This window comes from Bidens hawaiensis, unplaced genomic scaffold (genome assembly GCF_021521415.1).
Source record: "Bidens hawaiensis isolate Kalapana, Puna unplaced genomic scaffold, B.hawaiensis_p1.1 tig00000864_1, whole genome shotgun sequence".
Lineage (NCBI taxonomy): Eukaryota > Viridiplantae > Streptophyta > Magnoliopsida > Asterales > Asteraceae > Bidens > Bidens hawaiensis.
The window spans coordinates 1,749,870-1,772,602 of record NW_027491050.1 but is presented as its reverse complement, the minus strand read 5'-3'; the positions used below and the strand labels follow the sequence as shown (position 1 = coordinate 1,772,602).

At 37.3% G+C, this 22,733-nt stretch overlaps 1 pseudogene; it reads right to left on the bottom strand.

Annotated features, from left to right (window-relative positions):
• Positions 1–248: 248 nt before the first annotated feature.
• Positions 249–16,069, bottom strand: LOC143543109 (auxin response factor 8-like; annotated as a pseudogene).
• Positions 16,070–22,733: the final 6,664 nt, after the last annotated feature.

The following is a 22,733-nucleotide window of genomic DNA, read 5'->3' as shown; positions in this document are numbered from 1 at the left end:
TATCCCAAACATTTGACCCAGTTCTTCTCTCAGCTCATGGTTGCTGTTGAACCGGCTCATATCTATTGACCATCCAACACACCCGGTTTTATAAACCTTCACAAACGTCCGGTTCGGGTTCAACAACTCACTAGACTCTTTAACCAAAGGGTTGAAACCCGGAACCCATTGAAGTGGTTATTGTGGTCAAATCAGGGTCAATGGCTGGAATTAGAATGCCAAATGAGTCCACATCGATGTTATTAATGTTAAACAAACTGCATACCGGTTGTCAGTGCTGATTGGTACTGGTGATTAAGATTATTTTGGAGAAATGATGGATTTACCCTTGGCTGCATCCATGGATACATACCACTAGATTTAAAACTTAAATGGAGTGATTGCTCGGCACTTTTGCCTCTTAACCATGCATCATCTCTGCAGTCTGCACACATAGAACATATTAAACGAGCATATACTATGCAGTGTAACTTTAACTAAAGGTGTGCACCAAACCGAAGTAACTGACGCAACGAAACAAAAATAACCAAACCCAAAAAATGTAACATCTAGGAAAAACCCATATTTATTTTGGACTAAAGTTATTTGAAAGTTGAAGGAGTAAAATATCAAAAAACAAGTAATGGGAAAAATGAGATAAGGAAAAATTAAGCATCTTATGTTAAGGAAACAAGAAAAATCCATCCCACATGGAAAGGTGGAAGAAAGTGGAAGCATTCCACATGGGTATAAATAAGGAAAAGATACTCTCATCCCACATGGAAACAAACAAAGAAATGGAAGCTCTTTATAAAGAAGCAAGTTTCCATTAAAATGTTTTAATGTGGCTAACCACTCTCCATAGTCCAAGCGTTGACACGGACTCGGGCGATGGGCGTAATGTGGCGTTTTGATTCCCTAAGTTATAAATAAAATATTAGCATATAAATCTTGTCAATACACAAGAATGCTCATATTCAGTATTTCTAAAGGAGAAGACAATCAAGTGACTGAAATCAAAGCTAACATTCAAACCGATAACATGCTGATTTGATTTATCACCTGACAGATTCATCCACAGTTGGATGAACTATCTTTATTAGGCCAAACACATGCCAATATCAAACATCATATGTAAATACAAATGACTATAAAACTCTATTAAGGTTAGTTCAAACCTAAGAGTCTGCTGAACTGAAACAAACTTAAAAGTTTGCCGATCAGACCACGAGTCTGCTGACACAAATTTGCTGAACCAAAAAAGACTTAAAGTCTACTGATTAAATCAAATAAATACTATCTAGATATATATGCAAGACTACTATAAATATAGGATGATAGCGTACTGAGGGAAAGGATTCTGAATATTACTGATGTCACGATATATCAAAATATGCAAAGATAAAGATAGCATATCATTGAAAAGAAATCTCTGGGAAATACTGTTAAAGGAATGATCAATAAAGATTAATCAAAAAGTCAAAGGAACTCGAGAATGTTTAAGAGACATGATTGTATAGCATGTCAGATATGATTGCTCAAAAGTACAAAAGTACTATATGATACAAGGAAAACAAATGATAAGAATCAAAAGATGGAATTGATTCGACAGATGGAATCCAAGAAGCAATAAAGCTAACATTGATAGATGTTTAGAATACAAAAGATAAGGTAAATAATTAAGCACAACTGGCCACTGTGTTTAACAATTTACAATTACTTATGATATTCTGAACTATTGACTGATTACATCAATCGAGATGTAAAGTTAGCAACAGGTCTGAAAATTTTCATCAATGATAGATAAACACAAGAATCAGATTAGATAGAATCTAATCCTGAATTAACGAAATAAGAACATCCATATCTAAGATAAGCAAATCTCGAGGACGAGATTCATTTCAAGGTCGGGAGGATGTAACATCTAGGAAAAACCCATATTTATTTTGAACTAAAGTTATTTGAAAGTTGAAGGAGTAAAATATCAAAAAAACAAGTAATGGGAAAAATGAGATAAGGAAAAATTAAGCATCTTATGTTAAGGAAACAAGAAAAATCCATCCCACATGGAAAGGTGGAAGAAAGTGGAAGCATTCCACATGGGTATAAATAAGGAAAAGATACTCTCATCCCACATGGAAACAAACAAAGAAATGGAAGCTCTTTATAAAGAAGCAAGTTTCCATTAAAATGTTTTAATGTAGCTAACCACTCTCCATAGTCCTAGCGGAGGTTGCGAAGCACCCAACGTGCATGCGCACGGACACGGGCGATGGGCGTTTTGATGGCGCACGCTCGCATCGCCGCGAGCCGCATAAGGGCCGCTTTAGTATTTTTGGATAGTACAAGGACTAAAAATGAAAATCTGAAACTTGCATCTTCGCGATACGCGAAGTTGCAAAGTAGACATCTTAGCGATACACGAAAGACAAAAGACTTGAACCGACTTTGGAGCATCTTCGCGATACGCGAAGAAGCAAAACCAGGCATCTTCGCGATACGCGAAGTGGCATTTCTGCATGCGTGACACGTGGCAACCCTACTGATGACTTAGCGAAGCTAGTGCACCATCGCGATACGCGAAGCAGCTTCGCGATACGCGAAGATGCACGATTTCAGCTATAAATAGAGGGGTGTTCGGCACATTCCAACTCACACCAACCACTTCACTTTTCGCACGTTTTGCATCGTTTTGCGTGCCGACCTCGAAAGGCGTACCGACCTCGTGAAACGTGCCAAGCTCCGAAGCTCTGACGGTTTAAGCTCTGTTACGAGATATAGAGTAGAAGTGCCGCTCGATTAATCAAAAGCATTTAACTCCAAATACCCGTACGAGGTAGGGGTTCTAATTAAGTTATTATTTTAATAGCTTAGACCATAGTCGGGGGTATAGCCCAAACCTTGATCACTGTTAAATATAATATAGCTTTTCATAAGCAAAAGTTATAGTTAGTTATAGTTTCTTCATGATTAAGAAACGTAATCATTTTCATGCAAAAGGTATAATTAAATAGTATTTCTTAATGATTAAGAAATAGACTATTCATTCACAGATTATAGACAAAGTAATGTTTCTTCTTTTCTTGAAGAAGAAACCTGGTATAAATGTTTCTTCCTGAAGAAGAAACCTGATATATAATTAATAAATAAACAAAGGGACTAAAGGTCCACATGTTTTGTACAAACAAACGATTTGTCAAGGTTACAGCTATACAAAACAGACTACGGGGTCTGAAGCTAGATCATTGATCTAGACATTTATATAAATGTTATACTCGTACTATAGGTCCGAGATAACAGTCAATCAATCAAACAGAAAGCTGAAAACAGAAACAGGAATCAGTAACAGAAACTGATTTACAGACAGGGGTCAGTAACCGAAACTGATCAAATATACAGGAATCAGTGTCAGAAACAGATTACAATCATAAAAGGTGAATATGCCCTAAACTTTTACAACTCCTTTAGAGTCTGAACTTTTTACATAGGATTTACGAATCCTTAAAACTTTGTGTTGTGATAATGAGAAACGGGCATACTCAAATTAAGAGTATACATGTGTCTGGATCCATACATACATAGTGACTTGGATTTCCCCGAGGCCATGCATATCATCAAACATGCCTCTGGTAGTCTACAGGACTGATCGGAGAAATGATATTGTGTATATGATTAATTGTACACGTACTTAGGGTAATTGTAACCCAATTGAGTTGGGTGCCTAATGAGTATTGTCACAAAGATATTGTTATTGTTTACACACTGGTATTATTGAGTCAGCGTCATTCACCGGCTGTGTGTTGACGTATTTTTCTCCCACATTTCAGGGAATTGAAAAGAATAGAACTGACAGGCAAGACTGATAGAAGATTGGAGAGATAGTCATTAGAGGTGATCTGATGGCTCAGATATTTTATTCAGAATATTGTAAAGAATGATATTTTTAAAAGATATGTATTTAAATTATCAAACGGGTATTCAACTTCCGAGATTTCAATATAATAATATTTTATCCGAAAAGACTTCCGCCGATATTTTAAAATATCCAAATGGGTATTCTGACCCGACATTTTATAAATGAATAATATATTTTAAAGACTTCCGCTAATAACCCGCAACTCTGATATATTATCAAAACATATACCAACTAACGGGTCGCACCCAGGCCCTGAGTCGGGGTGTGACAAAAAAAACCAACAGTTTGGTTTTATGTTTCTTGTTTTTTTTTTCAAGGGCAACTCACAAACTCTCTTAACTCTGCTCCTAAGTTAAGCCTTTTTTAACAACCACCGGACATGAACCCACACCCATTTAAAATACAAAGCCTTATCCAACTTCTTGATACCGCTAGACAGAAGGTCATTTGGTTAAAAAGACAAGTTTTTTGGTTCGGTTTCAGTTTTGCTATCAATCAACCCGAAAAAAGCCAGATGCAAATGTGCAATAATTGATTAATTATTTATAACCAAAAACAGAAAAACCGAAATGAATGGTTTTCATAAACCCATAACCCTTTGATTCGTTTTCCAAAACCGACCGACCCATGCATACCCCTAACTTTAACTCATACAATCTCCAAAATCACGTTACTAAATAACAGTATAATAGTCTAACAAACATTGCAAAGAAGTGGTTAGTGGAGTTTACATATCTAAATATTTTGTAAGAATGATAATACCTTGAAAAGATGAAGGTCCAGACATTTCAGACGAAGAGGTAACAAGGACGGATACATTATACATAGGAAAGGTCATCAAAGGTTCGATTTCCCATAATGATACACGTGGCTGCCTCTCACCGGCGGTTGACTCGTCCCAACCTACCTATAAACATATCAAGATTTAATAAACAGACAAAAAGATAATCTTGGTAAATATGTGTATTGTATTGTATATATGATTATGAGTTACAAGGATATATATAGATAACATAATCATTAAAGTTAAGAGTATTCATCTTCGAGTTTGTTCATATCCTAGTTTGTTAATATTCAATCTAATGCAAAATAAAACAAACTTAAATCTTATATAAAAACATAAGATGGTGGTTTACCTTAACGGATCACCAATGAGAATTAGGCCAACGAGCAGGATCTAAATCACCAACACCAGTAATTGTTCCCATGTATCTAAATACATTTTTATGATTATTCAACAATAATTCCATTATTAAATATTTTAAATATATCACTCTAATGAAAATACATGCGAACACTTGATTCTTCGTCTCAAACAGCATACAAAAACGCATACGTACCGACTGAAACCCGAGTGTTAAACACAAATTTAACATATTTTGAAAGGGGTATGACAACCTTGGAATATATTTAAAAGTATACATGATTATAATATAGCATACAACTAAACATTTCTATAAGTAATAATTAATTTCAACCTTGGATTATAGAAAATAGTGAAACAGCTATTAGTAGCAGCTGCATGAGCCGCAGCAGCAAGAAGGCCGATATGCATACTATCACGTGATAAAACAGATGATGGCATTACAGTTTGTGGTCTATTTGCGCCCCACATTCCTAACAGAAGCTGGTTTTTCTCGTTCCTAATGGATTAGTACAACAACATTTGACTTTGAAACTAGTTGACGCATAAAACTGATTTGACATGCTCCATTAGGGTGTAAACGAGCCAAGCTGCTCATGAGCTACTCGAGATCAACACGAATCAAGTTGAGTTTAAACGAGCTAGAGCCTAAAAATAAGCTTGTTTAATAAAAGAGCCTGAACCCGAGTTGGCTCGCGAGCTTAGGTAAGCCTATTATTTATCGAATTTTTATTTAGTATACAGAGTATGTACATTTATATGCTAATTATTAGTATATATAAAAATTATAATAATAACTAAATAATATAATTATTTTATATATGAAATTTATAATTAGAAGATATATAAAAATAGAAATAAATGTATGTAAATTAACTAATAAAAGAGCCGAGAATGAGCTTGAAAACTACTAACAAGAAGAGCTCTGGCTTTAAAATTACAGCTCGAAAAACAAGCTCAGCTTGAGCTTGGGCTCTTGTAAGTTATACAAGCTGAGATCGAGCCTAGTTGAGCTTGGTGTTGGCTCAACTCAGCTTGTTTACACCCCAAGTTACCATTTTAACTAAATTAGTTGATTGGCCTGCTTAAAAGTAAGCGAGTCGAAATTGCAACCTCTAAACTAGCCAACTGCATGTCAAAGTGCAATATCAACTTGAAGAAGTACCAGATAAAAAGAAGAGGATCTCCTGCAACAAGTCTTTTTGCACTAACAAATACGCTCCACCCCGTTGTAAGAAGATGCCGTTTGGGCTACACTGCGTGTTAGCGAGAAAACATGTAACATCACATGGAGCACACCAAATGTTTATATATGATTATAATAAATCTGTAAAAATAAAAGTTTGGGTTAACAGATTCTGCTTTTGGTTATCTTAGGGGTCACATAATCAGTTTCATACCTGATTTTGATTATTTTCTATATTACTTTGAAGCACACACCCCCTTAACATACCCCGGAAAATATGCCTGAACTTCCATTCAACATCGTGAAGATCCCTCCCTTGCTATAAGTTCTTGAGCAGGTGGCTGCAGAGAGAAATCCTAAAAAACCAAGTAATAATAACAAGGTTGATTAACCAACCTTCTAAATAGAGTTGGCAATTTCAATCCATTCACTTACAAATGGGTCTTTGTTTTATAGTTTAAACAAAGAGAAATGGATCAAACTATTTCAATGTCACCCGCAGTGTATTTTTGATGTATACAACTACTTGGATAGCTTTATTAAAAGACTAAGTTGTTATTGTTGTGTGTGTGTGGGGGGGGGAAGGTATTGTTAGCGGATCAACATAGTCTGTCCCAGAAAACAATGACCCTTTTGTCCCGTTATGTACCCGCCCATGAAAAAAATGATCTTTTTTGACCCGTTATGTACTCAGCCTATGAAAAAATGACTCCTTTTGACCTGTTATGTATTCACTCGCCCATATAAAAACGACCCAATTTGTACCCGTATATGAAAAATTGATTCGTTATGTGCCCACCCATGAAAAATTGACTCGTTATGTACCCACCAAATGAATAATTGACCCGTTATATGCCCGCCCATGAAAAATGTCCCTTTTGACCTGTCGCGTACCGTCCCATGAAAAAATGACCTTTTTGACCCGTTATGTACCCACATAAACAAATCACCCCTTTTAACCCCTAATTAATGCACCCAGCCATATTATTATTAATCACCCTCTTTAACCCATTAATAAACCTGTCCATCTTGTTCTTGCCACCTCTAATCTAAGTATAACCACATGATTAAACCAGCATTACCAACGGAGGAAAACTTTTTCAGCAGCACGCCGAGGAACAGAGAACCCTCCATGTGTACTTGTGTCACTCGCAGTTAACGTCTTGCAAAAGTAATTTGCTGGTTGTTTACTCGGAATTCCCAACTCAACCGGAAGAAACGTATCCTTCTGTTCTTGCTGTCAATTCCGCATAATATATATATATATATATATATATATATATATATATATATATATAATGAGGAGATTTCAATTAAGAAACCCTTGAGTTTAAGAACCCAGCGTAATAAACTCAGCGTAACGATTTTTTTTTCGAATTTTTTTTACCCATGCGTAATATATGTAACTTACATACACATAAAAAAATTACAGAATTTTTTACGCACCGAGTCGACTTTTTACACATGTGTAACGGACGTAAAAGTTAGTGTAACCAGTTACATATTTATTCTCTCTCCTACTTTAATTTTTTTGCCAGATTTTATCTCAACCACATATTCCAATCCATTTAATTAAATGTGTGACCTAAAATTGAGTTCTTAAAACTCAACATGGTTCTCAAAATATCCCTCTCCTATATATATATATATATATATATATATATATATGGTAAGGTTAAGATGAAAACCCACTTTAGTTATGAAAACTCTAGAAACACATTCTCAACCACATGTTTTTAATTAAAATTTAAATCTTGTTGTCCATAACTAAAGTGAATAAAAAATGTAAATACAAATATAACTTTTTCTCTCTCCTGAAAACATATATAAAAATTAGTAAAAAAATGTTAAAAAATAGCAAAACATTTTTTTTATGTTTCGATGTTTTGTATTAAATGTTACAACATATATTACATGTAACAAAAAAAACGATGTTACATAGGGTTTTCACAACTCAAATGGGTTTTCATTTTATACTTTGCCTATATACACACACACACACACACATAGGAAGGACAATATGATAATTTTACCAAAAACTCTTAATTTTAAGAGTTGTACAACTCTTTAAGCTTGAGGCACAATAGATAAAGCATACAGATGATATAGGTGAAGGATGGTATTCATAATTCAAAAGAGGATTTCAAAATTCATATTTCAAGGGATTCAATAATATGAGAATTCAAATCCAATGAATATGTTCGCATCTTATTCTTTCTTTTTGCTCCCGTAGACAACCTGCTTTGCGGGCTCGCAATCCTTGAATTGATTGCAGATTGTAAGGTAAATACTCTCAATCTCGATATCTAAATTAGTCATCTGCTACGTTAATTCAATTAATTTCTTCATCACAGATCTTGCTCGATTGCTGTTAAAAATCGGCAATTAAGATGGTGAGGGAGGTATGGCCATAGCAGCGGCGAAGAGCTGTACAACTCTTTAAGCTCGAGGCATAATAGGTAAAGCATACAGATGATATAGGTGAAGGACGGGATTCAGAATTCAAAAGGGGATTTCAAAATTCATATTTCAAGGGATTCAATAATATGAGAATCCAAATCCGATGAATATGTTCGCATCTTATTCTTTCTTTTTGCTCCCGTAGACAACCTGCTTTGTGGGCTCGCAATCCTTGAATTGATTGTAGATCGTAAGGTAAATACTCTCAATCTCGATATCTAAATTAATCATCTGCTACATTAATTCAATTAATTTCTTCATCACAGATCTTGCTCGATTACTATTAAAAACCGACAATTAAGATGGTGAGGGAGGTATGGCCATAGCAGCGGCGAAGAGTTGTACTACTCTTTAAGCTTGAGGCACAATAGGTAAAACATACAGATGATATATGTGAAGGACGGGATTTAGAATTCAAAAGGGGATTTCAAAATTCAAATTTCAAGGGATTCAATAATATGAGAATCCAAATCTGATGAATATGTTCGTATCTTATTCTTTCTTTTTGCAACCGTAGACAACCTGCTTTGTGGGCTCGCAATCCTTGAATTGAATGCAGATCGTAAGGTAAATACTCTCAATCTCGATATCTAAATTAGTCATCTGCTACATTAATCCAATTAATTTCTTCATCACAGATCTTGCTCGATTGTTGTTAAAAACCGGCAATTAAGATGGTGAGGGAGGTATGGCCATAGCAGCGGCGAAGAGGTACACTACTCTTTAAGCGTGAGGCACAATAGGTAAAGCATACAGATGAAATAGGTGAAGGACGGGATTCAGAATTCAAAAGGGGATTTCAAAATTCATATTTCAAGGGATTCAATAATATAAGAATCCAAATCCGATGAATATGTTCACATCTTATTCTTTCTTTTTGCAATTGTAGTCAACCTGCTTTGTGGGCTCGCAATCCTTGAATTTATTGAAGAACGTAAGGTAAATACTCTCAATCTCGATATCTAAATTAGTCATCTGCTACCTTAATTCAATTAATTTCTTCATCACAGATCTTGCTCGATTGTTGTTAAAAACCGGCAATTAAGATGGTGAGGGAGGTATGGCCATAGCAGCGGCAGTGGATATTCCCACGAGGCTGGAAGCAGCTGTGACTTTCCTCCGACATTTCCGACAAGCTACAAAGCAGTATACGACAATGGAAATTTAGTTCAAGAGTTCTTGCTTCAGATCCATCCTTGTTCTTCTAATCTGCCTTGTTTTTGGGTTTTTTTCCGATAGGGACATTAGCGATAATTAGGGTTCCGGTGTCTACTGGCAGCCAAAAACGTTGGAGATGCTCAATATTTGGTAAACAAGTTTAATTTTTATGTCATGATCTTCTTAACTTATTTTTTATTCTTTTTTGTTTTTTGTTTGTTAGGATACCAGTGTCAAGTTTGTGGTTGATAATGAGTTGGTTGTTTCTGGTTCAACTGACAAGGTTAGCTTATTCACCATTATCATTTTTTAAAGAAGTTTATGAAAATTAAGCGAGTGTTGTTTTGTTGAATGTGGATTGCAGGGGGTGCGGTTGTTGCATCGTTGGATGGAAATCTTCCAATTTTATGGGACCTTTAGGTTTTAATTCTAACGGAGTTGTGGTAGCACCCAATAATAATAAGTTTAAGCGAGTTGGAGTAGTTCGGTCATCTGCATCTTCTTCTTCGGGTGCTGTTTAATTCATTGCAATTGATACTAATTTACGATGATGCTATTAGATGTAATGAATTAGAATATTGTAGAACGTGTACTTTGGATGCTTCTGTTATTTCAAGCCCTAACAAAACAATCAGATGCTGTTTCAGTTGCTGTCAAATTTAATTTTCTAGGAATTCACGTGTCTCTAGAGACAATGAAATGAAGCTAGGGCTTTAGGCCCCAACTTTATGTCACACCCCAGACTAGGGCCTGGGAGTGTGACTCATACGTTGGTACCTGCTTTGTAAATATATCAGAGTTCAAGGTTGTAAAGTGGAAGATTTGAAAAATATTATTATATTCAAAAGACGGGATTTAAAACACCCGTTGGTTGGTACAAAAGTGTTCAGATGACAAAATCATAATTTTACATTATTTTAACATCGAAATCTTCATATGAGCCAGTAGATCGTCTAATGGCTAGTCATCATCTCCAATCACCTATCCTCATTACTTGTACAACAATTATAAAAATACGTCAGCAACACATACTTGTGAACACACTGACACAAAACATTTTAATACTTAGTTATCCCCTCGGGTATCTTATGACCCGGCCCATCATGGCTTAGAAAATAACCAAGTCAAATTTACTATTATAAACATCCAGTTCTACTTGAAGCCTCTCAGCGATACTGCAGCATCGAGGACTTAGCAATTACCAATATACACGAGATAATCTCCTCTCGGACATTACTTAGGTCCGACCCAACGTGGCGGAGGTATTAGCAAGTGTGGTGCGGTGTGCCCACCGTCTACCCACATATGTAAGGATCCAAACAAATGTATATAATAGCCTGAGGGCCAGCAATTACTTTTGTTTATAAAGTTTTAGGGATACATAATCCCATGTAACATTCAAAGACTTGTTTTATAAAAAGGTTGGACGTATTCACCTTTCTTCTTGTTTGGTGTTTCTCACTGATTTGTATAGTCTTTTTACCTCGGACCTATAATACGAGAATAACGTTTTATAAATACTAGATCAACGATCTAGCTTCAGACCTTTAGTCCGTTTTCATAACCTTTACCTTGACATTTATCTCTTTATAAAATATAAGAACCTCTAGTCCTTTCTTTTGTTAATCATTTATAAACTACGTTTCTTCATAACGTTTCTTCTTTATGAAGAAACGTATATTTCAAGTTTCTTTTATCATAGGAAATATTTATAAAAATCTTTATATATAAAAGAGAAATAATATTCTTTCTATAATCTCGACTTATGAAATCTATTTTCACTTTATTATATGATCAAGGTACGGCTATATCCCCGACCAGGGTCTAAGCCATTTATAATATAATAATCGGACCGAACCCCTACCTTGTATGGCTTGCTATAAGAAATGCCTAAGCTTTACTCGAGCAGTACTCCCACTTGACGGTGTAAAGTCGAGAGAGCAACTATGTAGAGTTCTAGCACGCACTTCGAGGCCATAATCGTCGGGATATCGGCATGTCGGGGTTGTGGCAAGAATACCGAGGTTGTGTGTATGATTTGAGGTGTGAGGGATGAATGAGGAACCCCCCCCCCATGGCCGACCTATTTATAGTAAAAAAGCTGCATCTTCGCGTCGCGCGAAGATGCAGTAGGCTTGCCACGTGTCACCACATGGTGACACGTGTCCCGTGACGTGTCTCCACGTGTCGATCGTCGGTGACGTTACTACTTCGCGTCGCTCGAAGATGCAAGACTCAAATTCTTCGCGTCGCGCGAAGGTGCAAAATTTCAAATTTGTCCATTTTTAGTCCCGTATCTTTTGGTAACTTGCCGTGTCTTGATTTCGTTCCAACATCCAAAAATACTAATGCGGCTCTTAAGCGGCTCGCGGCGATGCGAGCGTGCGAAGTGTGCCATCAAAGCGCCACATTGCGCCCATCACCTTCACCCGAGCCCGTTCCCGTGCGCGTCGGGTGCTTCGCACCCTCCGCTAGGACTAGGGAGAGTGTTTGGCCACATAAGAACATTACATGGAAAGTTCCCTCCTTATAAAGTGCTTTATTTTCTTTACCCCTTTCCATGTGGGATGGAGTCTCCTTACTTCATTCCCTTAACATAAGCTATTTCAATTCTTTATCTTATTTTTCCTTTACTTATACCATGAATATTTTTAGCCCATCATCTTTATTAGTTTGTCAAAATTGGACCAAATTTTTCGTGATGTTACATCCTCCCCACCTTAGAATGAATCTCGTCCTCGAGATTCGCTAGAACAGATGTGGGTATTTCTTTCTCATCTCTGATTCTAACTCCCAAGTAAACTCGGGTACTATTCGAGAGTTCCATCGTATCTTGAACTAATTTTAGCCTTTGACGTTTAAGTTGCTTAGGAAATCTTAAACTTGTAGAGGTTGTTCTATGAATTTTAGATTTTCGTTGATTTCGAAGTCTTTTAAGGGCATGGCTAAAGTTTCGTCAGCCAGACATTTACGTAAGTTAGAGACATGAAATACATTATGTATTCCTTTCATCTCTTCTAGCAAACGTATGCGATAAGCAACAGTACCGATTCGTTCTAATACTTCAAATGGTCCCATGAAACGTGGACTTAACTTTCCTTTCTTGCGGAATGGTACGACTCCTTTCCACGATGATACTTTTAATAAGACCTTATCGCCTACTTGAAATTCCAACGGCTTATTGCAGATGTCTGCATAGCTCTTTTGTCGGTCTCTTGCCGTCTTAAGTCGTTCACGAATTTGTAATACTTTATCCATCGTTTCTGGAACGATCTCGGGTCCAGATATTTGATTATCTCCCGTTTCAAACCAGCATACAGGTGTTCTACATTTTCGTCCATACAAAGCTTCGAATGGTGCGGCCTGAATACTTGTGTGATAACTATTATATATAAGAATTCCATCAGAGGCAGGTGATCATCCCAACATCCGCCTAAATCGATCACACAAGCTCGGAGCATGTCCTCAAGCGTTTGAATTGTTCTTTCACTCTTCCCATCAGTTTGAGGATGATAAGCAGTGCTAAGATTCAACTGAGTTCCTAACGCTCGTTGGAAACTATTCCAGAAATGAGACGTAAATCTACTATCTCGATCGGATATGATAGATAATGGCACACCATGTAATGATACAATATTGTCCACGTATATTCATGCCAATCTATCCATAGAGTAAGATTCATTGATAGGTAAGAAATGAGCAGATTTAGTTAATCTATCAATGATTAAATAGCATTGTGTTGTTGGGTAGTTTTAGGGAGTTTCATAATGAAATCCATTGTTATCATCTTCCATTTCCATACAGGAAGTTCAGGTTGTTGAAGCAAACCTGAAGGTTTTTGATGCTCTGCCTTGACTTGTAAACAGGTTAAACATTTGGCAACATACAAAGCAATATCCCTTTTCATTCCATTCCACCAGTAGTTTGGCTTAAGGTTTTGATACATTTTATCACTACCGAGATGCATCATGTACTTTAATTTATGAGCTTCATTCATGATCTTTTCACGTAAATCACCAACAATCGGTACCCAGATTCTATTTCCGAGTCTTAGTATATCGTCATCTCCTTTGACTAAAGAATCAATGGTGTCGTTACGTTTTTCTTCGGAGATATGATTTTCTTCAATTGCTTGCTTCTGAGCCTTCTTGATTTGTTTGATTAAATCTATTTGTAGCTCTAATCTCAAGGCTCGAACTCTTTTGGGTTTCTCACGTTCTTTCCGGCTTAATGCATCAGCTACCACATTTGCTTTTCCTTCATGATAGATGATTTCACATTCGTAATCGTTTAAGGTTTCCATCCATCTTCTTTGACGCATGTTAAGTTCCTTCTGATCAAAGATGTGCTTTAAACTCTTATGATCAGTGTACACGATAAACTTGACTCTGTAGAGATAGTGCCTCCATAACTTTAAGGCAAAAATTATGGCACATAACTCTAGATCGTGAGTCGTATAATTCTTTTCGTGTATTTTCAATTGACGAGAAGCATAAGCTATTACTTTCTTTCTTTGCATTAGTACGCAACCCAAACCTGAATGAGATGCGTCACTAAATACAACAAAATCCTTTGTATCCTCTGGCAAGGCCAATATAGGTGCATTTGTAAGCTTTTGTTTAAGTGAATCAAATGCTTCTTGTTGTTTGATTCCCCATTCATACTTAACATTCTTTCGGGTTAATGAAGTTAGGGGTACTGCTATACGGGAGAAATTTTCGATGAATCTTCTATAGTATGCAGCCAAACCTAGGAAACTTCAGACCTCGGTTGGCAATCTAGGAATCTCCCATTTAGCTATTGCTTCAATCTTTGCGGGGTCCACTTGAATTCCATTTGCATTGATAACGTGGCCAAGAAATTGTACTTCGTGCAACCAAAATTCGCATTTAGTAAACTTGGCATACAATTTCTCGTTTCGGAGTATCTCAAGTAACATTTTAAGATGAACTTTGTGATCTTCTTCCGATTTAGAATAAATAAGTATATCATCGATGAATACGATTACAAATTTATCTAAATAAGGCTTACAAACTCTGTTCATCAAGTCCATAAAAGCGGCTGGGGCATTAGTGAGTCCAAATGGCATTACTGTGAACTCATAATGTCCGTACCTTGTCCGAAAAGCTGTTTTTGGAATATCTTCTTCTTGAACTTTCAACTGATGGTATCCAGATCGTAAATCTATTTTCGAAAAGAAACTCGCTCCTTGCAATTGATCGAATAGGTCGTCAATTCTAGGTAGTGGATATCGATTCTTAATAGTTACTTTGTTCAAGGCTCTATAATCGATACACATTCTCATGGAACCATCTTTCTTCTTGACGAATAATATCGATGCTCCCCAAGGTGATGAGCTTGGATGAATAAATCCTTTCTCTACCAACTCATCCAGTTGTTTCTTCAATTCTTTCATTTTTGTTGGAGCCAAACGATAGGGGGATTTGGCTATTGGAGCTGTTCCAGGCATTAAGTCTATTCTGAATTCGACTTCTCGATTGAGTGGAATTCCTGGAAGTTCATCTGGAAAGACGTCGGGAAATTCGGATACTATAGGTATGTCTTTGATTTACTTCGGTTTGATTCTTCCGTCACATAAGCCATAAATTCTAAACATCCTTGGTTTAAGCAGTTGCTAGCTTTTTATCATGGATATTATGCTAACATGATCGGCATCTTTGTCGCCCGCGAGTTGAATTGTTCGTTTGTCAAGGGCTTGGAGTTCTATGGTTTTCTTATTGCAAATGATACGGGCATGGTTGTCGAATAACCAGTCCATACCTAGAAATATATCAAAGCCTGCTAAGGTCATGGGCAGTAATTGTACAAGGATGACGTAGCCTGCCAACAAGATCTTTCCATTTTCTAAGGTTTCGAAAATTTTAACTATCTCACCACTGGCCGTCTAGACGTTTATAGTTTTATTCAATTTCTTTAAAGGTTCGTTTAATAGACTACAAAACTTATAATCTATAAAACTTTGATTTGCACCAGAATCAAATAAAACTCTCGCGTAAACGTTATTAACTAAGAACGTACCGGTGATGGCTCCCGGTATTTCTGCGGCCTTCCTGGTGTCAAGTACAAAGACTCGAGCATTCCCTTTCTTCCCATCGTTCTTGGTGCCGCTCCCTCCAGCACCTCTAGTACCTCCACTACCAGCAACATTCTTTTTAGGACATTCAAAGCCAAAATGTCCCATCTCCTTGCAGTTAAAGCAAGTCATCTTGTTCTTCCAACAATCATCAGCAGCATGCCCTGGCTTTTTGCATGTATCATAGATGGCAGATGGCAGATGTTGCAAATCGGCATCGTTCCAAATGATTCCTTATACAAATCTTGCACAACGGGTAGTTAGAATTAAAACCACCCCTCCTCCTATCCACGTCCTTTCCTTTGAAACGGTTATTTCCCTTTCCTTTCTTATCATTCGTTGTATATTCCTTATTATCCTCTTCCTTGTTGCGGATCAGAACATTCATCAGATAACCAGCTAGCTCCATGGCGGATTCACCCGTCTGCGGCAGATGAGACCTCACCATGTCTCGTATCTCTCTCGGTAAACCCCATATGTAGCGGGTTACCTTGCTCGATTCGGGTGTTACCAATTGGGGCACAAGTCTACAATACTCTTGGAACTTGGTATCGTAGTCTCTCAGATTAGTCCCGACTACCTTGTGATTGAGAAACTTGGTTTGGATTAAGTCAGTCTCATGCATTGGACAGAATTTCTGCACAACCAAATCTTTAAATTCTTCCCATGTCAGCTGATACATGGTTCTTCTACCTCTTGTCATCAACAGAGTGTTCCACCACTCTAACGCTTCCCTTTTAAACATTTGCGCTGTGTACTGAATCTTTTCTTCCCTAGTGCATTTGCTTATTAGGATGATTGATTCCATTTCTTCAAGCCATCTTATGGCTGCTATAGCTCCTTTGTTGCCATAAAACTCCTTTGGCCTACAGTTCTTAAAGTCCTTGAACAAACAACCTTCGATTCTTAACTTCTTTTCAAAGGTTTGGTGGAACTCTTTACCATTGGTTGATCCATGATCACTCTCTTCTTTTTGAGGTGTAGGATTCGGATGGGATTTGGATTTGACAGTTTTACTGGGCTGTCGGTTTTCACTTTGACGGACAGATTTTTCTTTTATGGCGGGTAATAAAGTATTCATGGCTTTAATCATTTCTTGCATTTTTGTTATTAGCTGCTCATGATTTCCTTGAGCAGGCTCGGTTTTTGATTGGTTGCTTCTTGCGTTAGAAGCTTCCTTATTCTGAGAGGGATTACTTTGTTTCGACATTCTAAAATTATAAGAAAATTGACTCATAGCTAAAAGTTTTTATTTATAAAACAAACGAGAATATCTTTCACCAACGACAACTTCTACTACCATGGACTTAGAAACAAACGATACTAGAACAAGCACAACGAACTTATTATAGAAACAAACGGTACAACTACAACAGAGTGGGATCACTAATCCTTCATGTATTTCTTGATCATTTTCTTCATCTTACTACATTTCTGTAGTAACTTCTTCTCCATCTTCTTTTTCTTGCTACTTGCCGTAGCCATCTTCTTTCGCAACTCGTCGGTTTCATGGAGTACCCGGTCAAGGTGTTCCTCTTGAGATTGAGGGATGACATTTGGATACCCATATCAAGGTGGTGGATCTCGATATCCCATCATAACTATGTCATAATGGTTCCTTGGATACGATGGCGAGGGACTTGATTCAAATGGCAAGTTATAAAAAGCTTCCACAGCCTCTCCTTGCTGCCTTATCTCATCTGCCTGTTCTGATATGGTCGGAACAACACCGGTGTAGGGTGGAAAACCATTTGTAAATCCTTAAACGTAAAGATCTTGCGGATCATAATAAGGGGAAATGTGAAACAATGGTTGTTGACAACCAATACTCGGTGGACAGTCACATCTTGGATGGTTTTGCACATAATGGCTCTTCTCATCAATGCTCATTTCTTTTGGAGTTTCCTCTTCGGGATCTTCCTCCGATTCCTCTTCTGGATCAATTTCTTCTTCGGGATCTTCCTCTGATTCCTCTTCTGGATCAATTTCTTCTTCAGGATCTGCCTTTGATTCCTTCTCTGGATCAACTTCCATATCACCTGGATTCAATCCAACCTGTATGGTTACCTTTTCAAAAGATTGCATCACCCTCATTTTGGGCTTTCTTGATGGACCTGAAATAGAATCATTAGGAGCATCTGTGGGGTTATAGACTGGAGTTCCAGTATATCTTGGGTTGGAATAAATCTGCATCCAGCTTGGGGTGCCCTCCTTAGGTTCAGACTTAGCTGGCTCGTCAACCTCCATTTTATCGAAAGGATGATTCTCCGGAGTTGGCGGGTCATTTGGTATGTTGATAGGCATTTTCTCCGTGCCAGGGAAATGAACGGGTTGACTTCCATAGGGTACCACTGGTATGACTGGCCTGTCTTGTTTGAAGAAATCGGAATAGTAGTTATCACTCTCATCATCGGGAGGAAGAATGGGTTCCGGACAGGCTACCTTTCTAAATTCTTCACAGAAGGTTTCCATATATTTCTTGAATGTCGACATCTATTAGGATTAAAATAATAATGGATAGGAAAGAATACCAACCTATCGTATCTCTATATAATAATATAGTAAAATATTGAAACTTATCTTTGATCAAAGCTTAGATATACTATTATACCTAATTCATTAAGATCGATGGCTCTGATACCAACCCTGTCACACCCCAGACTAGGGCCTAGGAGTGTGACTTATAAGTTGGTACATGTTTTGTAAATATATCAGAGTTGAAGGTTGTAAAGCGGAAGACTTGAAAAATATTATTATATTCAAAAGACGGGATTTAAAACACCCGTTGGTTGGTACAAAAGTGTTTAGATGAAAAAAATCATAATTTTACATTATTTTAACATCGAAATCTTCATATGAGCCATCAGATAGTCTAAGGCTAGTCACCATCTCCAATCACCTATCCTCATTACCTGTAAAATAGTTATAAAAATACGTCAGCAACACATACTGGTGAACACGCTGACACAAAACATTTTAATAATTAGTTATCCCCTCGGGTATCTTATGACCCGGCCCATCGTGGCTTAGGAAATAACCAAGTCAAATTTACTATTATAAACATCAATTTCTACTTGAAACGTCTCAGCGATACCGCAACATCGAGGACTTAGCAACTACCAGTATACACAAGATAATCCCCTCTCGGACATTACTTAGGTCCAGCTCAACGTGGCGGAGGTATTAGCAAGTGTGGTATGGTCTGCCCACCGTCTACCCACATATGTAAGGATCCAAACAAACGTATACAATAGTCTGAGGGCCAGCAATTACTTTTGTTTATAAAGTTTTAGGGGATATATAATCCTATGCAAACATTCAAAGACTTGTTTTATAAAAGGTTGGACGTATTCACCTTTCTTCTTGTTTGGTGTTTCTCACTGATTTGTATAGTCTTGTTACCTCGGACCTATAGTACGAGAATAAAGTTTTATAAATACTAGATCAACGATCTAGCTTCAAACCTTTAGTCCGTTTTCATAACCTTTACCTTGACATTTATCTCTTTATAAAATATAAGAACTTCTAGTCCTTTCTTTTGTTAATCATTTATAAACTACGTTTCTTCATAATGAAGAAACGTATATTTCAAGTTTCTTTTATCATAGGAAATATTTATAAAAATCTTTAAATATAAAAGAGAAATAATATTCTTTCTATAATCTCGACTTATGAAATCTATTTTCACTTTATTATATGATCAAGGTACGGCTATATCCCCGACCAGGGTCTAAGCCATTTATAATATAATAATCGGACCGAACCCCTACCTTGTATGGCTTGCTATAAGAAATGCCTAAGCTTTACTCGGGTAGTACTCCTACTTGAAAGGTGGAAAGTCAAGAGAGCAACTATGTGGAGTTCTAGCACGCACTTCGAGGCCATAATCGTCGGGATATCGGCATGTCGGGGTTGTGGCAAGAATACCGAGGTTGTGTGTATGATTTGAGGTGTGAGGGATGAATGAGGAACCCCCCCCCCCCATGGCCGACCTATTTACAGTAAAAAAGCTGCATCTTCGCGTCGCGCGAAGATGCAGTAGGCTTGCCACGTGTCACCACATGGTGACACGTGTCCCGTGACGTGTCTCCACGTGTCGATCGTCGGTGACGTTACTACTTCGCGTCGCGCGAAGATGCAAGACTCAAATTCTTCGCGTCGCGCGAAGGTGCAAAATTTCAAATTTGTCCATTTTTAGTCCCGTATCTTTTGGTAACTTGCCGTGTCTTGATTTCGTTCCAACATCCAAAAATACTAATGCGGCTCTCAAGCGGCTCGCGGCGATGCGAGCGTGCGAAGTGTGCCATCAAAGCGCCACATTGCGCCCATCACCTTCACCCGAGCCCGTTCCCGTGCGCGTCGGGTGCTTCGCACCCTCCGCTAGGACTAGGGAGAGTGTTTGGCCACATAAGAACATTATCATGGAAAGTTCCCTCCTTATAAAGTGCTTTATTTTCTTTACCCCTTTCCATGTGGGATGGAGTCTCCTTACTTCATTCCCTTAACATAAGCTATTTCAATTCTTTATCTTATTTTTCCTTTACTTATACCATGAATATTTTTAGCCCATCATCTTTATTAGTTTGTCAAAATTGGACCAAATTTTTCGTGATGTTACATCCTCCCCACCTTAGAATGAATCTCGTCCTCGAGATTCGCTAGAACAGATGTGGGTATTTCTTTCTCATCTCTGATTCTAACTCCCAAGTAAACTCGGGTACTATTCGAGAGTTCCATCGTATCTTGAACTAATTTTAGCCTTTGACGTTTAAGTTGCTTAGGAAATCTTAAACTTGTAGAGGTTGTTCTATGAATTTTAGATTTTCGTTGATTTCGAAGTCTTTTAAGGGCATGGCTAAAGTTTCGTCAGCCAGACATTTACGTAAGTTAGAGACATGAAATACATTATGTATTCCTTTCATCTCTTCTAGCAAACGTATGCGATAAGCAACAGTACCGATTCGTTCTAATACTTCAAATGGTCCCATGAAACGTGGACTTAACTTTCCTTTCTTGCGGAATGGTACGACTCCTTTCCACGATGATACTTTTAATAAGACCTTATCGCCTACTTGAAATTCCAACGGCTTATTGCAGATGTCTGCATAGCTCTTTTGTCGGTCTCTTGCCTTCTTAAGTCGTTCACGAATTGTGGCACGAATAACGAGGTTGTGTGTGTGATTTGAGGTGTGAGGGATGAATGAGGAACCCCCCCCCCCCCATGGCTGACCTATTTATAGTGAAAAAGCTGCATCTTCGCGTCGCGCGAAGATGCAGTAGGCTTGCTGACTCAACAAGTAGGCTTGCCATGTGTCACCGCAGCCTGCCACGTGTCACCACGTTGTGACACGTGTCCCGTGACGTGTCGCCACGTGTCGATCGTCGGTGACGTTACTACTTCGCGTCGCGCGAAGATGCAAGACTCAAATCCTTCGCGTCGCGCGAAGGTGCAAAATTTCAAATCTGTCCATTTTTAGTCCCTTATCTTTTGGTAACTTGTCGTGTCTTGATTTCGTTCCAACATCTAAAATTACTAATGCGGCTCTCAAGCGGCTCGTGGCAATGCGAGCGTACGCCATCAAAGCGTTTAATGCTTTAAGGGATCATACAATTTAGACTTTAATGCTTTATATAATATATGGATGCATTCTTTTTGTTGATTTTAGTAAGAAAATATGTTCTTGATAGGAAAATGATCAAAGTATGCTTTTGGAGCCATTGTTTTAATTTGAGTTTACATTATCTATAGAAATCATTTACTGATTCAAACCTCGATGTTTTATATTTGTATTTTCCAAATTATAAAATGCTTAAATTGTATACAATTTATAGTTTGGTTTGGGACCAAACTGGTCTAAAAGGGAAAAAGTTTCATTTGGATAGATCTAGTCCCTCGCTTGTTATTTTTAGTTTTTCTGTATTATGTGGTTTTCTTCAAATTAGGATATATATCTTGTTATGAACTTGAATCATGGCTTATAGAATACTACCCCTTGGCTTATAGAATACTACCCCTTGGTGTAGGGGCGGACTTAACTTAATGGCAGGGGTAGCACCCGCTACCCCTCTACTTTTTCGACGAAGTGGAAATTTTGTTATCGTTATACGTTTTTATATAGTGCGTTATCCTTGAAATTATATTATACTACCCCTCAAACATCGACGGAACCAAGGGAATAGTTTAGATGAAAATAACTTCAGGAAATTGGATTTTTCCTCTTTCTTTATTGACAGAGCAAATATGGAAGACTGGTGGATTTATCAGAGACAAAGAAGAAGATGAATTATTAATGGTGTTGGATCCACCAATATATTATACATATTTGTTTTTTTATAATGAAACAAAGTTTCAAAGAATTAGTCCTATCAACTTTTATAATATTATTGTTTTACAATTTTCTTTGTCAATTTATTTTATATAACATAAAGAAGATTATAGATTTTTTTAATGCTTCGATTAATTTTTTATTTGATTATTAATTTTGAAATAGTTTTAATTTATTTACATTATAATTTATCTAATTTATTTACATTTTAATAAGCTTTGCGTATGAGTGATGCTGGTATTTTCTATATCGTTTCAATTTTATCGGATTTCAAACGAGTACTAAAAGCAACAAAATATCGTTCTTGCGTTATAGTATATCGATTGTTAAAAATCTATTTAAATGCGAATGTAATAGTCAAACTAAATTAGGAAAAACAAAAAGACAAAACACAACAACCAAAGAAATCATCATTCGACCAACGACCATCTGATCTGACGATTTACTCCTCGCCGGACCACCTGCTGCCA